At 44.9% G+C, this 2,500-nt stretch overlaps 1 non-coding gene across 1 annotated transcript; it reads right to left on the bottom strand.

Moving 5' to 3' along the window:
* Positions 1–1,101: 1,101 nt before the first annotated feature.
* LOC143307686 (5.8S ribosomal RNA) lies at positions 1,102–1,256 on the bottom strand. Its single transcript, XR_013064780.1, has one exon. It is a non-coding gene; the product is annotated as a 5.8S ribosomal RNA (ribosomal RNA).
* Between the last annotated feature and the right edge of the window lie 1,244 nt (positions 1,257–2,500).

Raw genomic sequence — 2,500 nt, 5'->3', positions numbered from 1 at the left:
ACCGAGCGATGGTCGCGCGGTCTTCGCTTATCTTTAACAAACGAAGTAGTCCGTATGTATTCTAAATGTTGAAGCCTCCTAGAGCTTTAAGCCATGCGAGACATTGAAATGCTGTTTTAACGGGAGCATGCATAATTGCTGCAAACATACTTTTATCACAAGTTCTAGCCACGCCACGGAGGCTTCGAAGTTCCTTCACCATTCGCTTTCCTCTCTTTTGTTACACAGTTTCAGACTACGATCAGGGGTACCGAAACGCTGTATTGATTGTAAACAACCATTTTTATCTTGGAGCGGAGCGTTCCTTTACTCGTTAGATTTGTCTTGTCGCGTGTGTATTCGCTTTTTCGACGCTTTTTAACCATTTAACTTGTTTAGCGAAGCTAAACGCACAGACAGACAAAAAAAAAGGAACAGCATCGCGCGTCAAACAGCGACGACCCATCTGAAGCGATCTTTCATTTATACACCGTTTGTAAACAGAGAGATGTATAAAGCGCGGGGAATCATTCGAAACCCTGGGGCTATTCGAGCTTGCATTTCAGCAAATTATCATCTCAAACATTTCACTCGTTTGCTTTTTCTAAATTTATAGGAGAGCTTCTTTCGTTTATTTTTGACACACCTTTCGTAAATATCGTTTCTGGCAACGTCGGGAGCGTGGATTTCTACAAGTGAACAATCGCGCCGATCCGATAACTTCCAGCAGGATGGAGAATCTTTATAGATTATCTTCCGAGAACTCGGTGCTTTCACGGGCGGTCGTTTATAAATTTTAACGAACGACTCGCGCGCCGTGACGCACTTGCGCTAGTTCGAAGAGATATTTCGAAATTTGTTTCTCTCCTTTAACGGCCTGCATTTAGTGTATCGGTTGCGATTTTCGTCACATCGTTTCCACGACAAACGCCGACGAACTGCCCAACTATCGCTCGTACGTTGCGACTCTTTCTTTGTTTATCGTTCATTCATTCTTTCAATTTCGTTCGATAATCCCGCTCCGAAACGTTCTACTTTCGTTGAACGACGGCGAGATGTTTAGAAAGAAATGAATTACTCTTTTTTCGAGAAGCAAACGCAAGCAGTCTTTTGTTAAGAAAACGACCCTCAGCCAGGCGTGGTCCAGGAATTGTATCCGTGGACCGCAATGTGCGTTCGAAATGTCGATGTTCATGTGTCCTGCAGTTCACACGTTGACGCGCAATTAGCTGCGTTCTTCATCGACCCACGAGCCAAGTGATCCACCGTTCAGGGTAATCGTAAAATTTTGTATTTCAAACTCTTTAGATCTTTAGAGTGTTATTTTCATTATTAACACGCATCACATTCGATACCCACATCACTCTCCCACCCGGCGCGTGCGGGAGAGCGAATTCGGGCGTCGCCAACGTATTTGTTTGTTTGTTCGATCGTTGACGACACGATCGCGTCCAAGGACGGAAACCGTCGGAGAAACGCCCAGTGGCACGCTCCTCTCGACGGTCGGGCGTAAAGTACATTTAAAAACCTTGAAAAGTACGAACGCACACAAGGAATGCGAGCGCGCGTCCTGTCGCTGAATCGTGGGTTGCGAGATTCGAACAGACACACGGCCGGCGACGATCGGTCTAACTAATGGACACATAGTTTTTCAAAGACTCGCTATCGTCGCTTCTCAGCCGGTCCGTAAACAACACACATCGATCAGGCGGACGCACGAATCTTACCACGGTGCGTGTTTCGTAGATTCCAGGTTACCCGCAAGTACCTCTCTCTCCCTCTCGAAAGAGGAATCTCGATCCGTCCTTTTTGGACAATGGAGAAATCTTTTTATCGCAACACGGATGGCAAAGAAACAACCAAAGCGTAGGAGCGTGGGGACGAGAGCGACGAAAAGAACGTCGCGAAAACAAAGTTTCGACGGTTGCTCGTTCTAATACATCGTAGTTTCAACTCTCTCAGTTTTAACCACTCCTAGACGCTTCGTAAACTTTTAACAATTCTTCGCCTCCGCGAGTTTCATTTCGAATAGAGCGAACGCAACACGGACCAAAAAAACTCCGGTGATGCCAGATCATTTAGCAAAGATCAGACGGCGGGTCATCTGTATTCCTTTTCTCTCTTTTTTATATCTTTCCATTTAACTAGGGTGTCGCAACGACGGGTACATTTATATATTTATATATATTGTATTTCAATTTTAATGATCCTTCACTTTCGGTTTGTAATAATATGATCCTTCTTTCATTTCGATCCTTCATATTGTAGGTTAACCAACAGAAGTTTGTTTTTTTACGACTTGTATTTTTGTGGTTTGTTTGTTTGTTTCTTACGACTTGTTTGTACCCGATCAAGTAGACGACGACCCATAAGTATAAGTTAGAGAGATAAAGGTCGAGAGACCTCACGCAAGCGTCTTTTACTTCCATTCACATCAGCCAGAGAGAAATGGTCCGGCGTCGTGCTCTTTGGCGCCGTTGGTCGCACAGTTTTTTTGCCGGCGGTTCCGAACGGACGGGAG

The sequence above is a fragment of the Osmia lignaria genome, unplaced genomic scaffold (genome assembly GCF_051020975.1).
Source record: "Osmia lignaria lignaria isolate PbOS001 unplaced genomic scaffold, iyOsmLign1 scaffold0068, whole genome shotgun sequence".
In the NCBI taxonomy this organism is placed as follows: Eukaryota; Metazoa; Arthropoda; class Insecta; order Hymenoptera; family Megachilidae; genus Osmia; species Osmia lignaria.
Note: the sequence above shows the minus strand (reverse complement) of the source record. Positions and strands in the feature narration are given on the sequence as shown.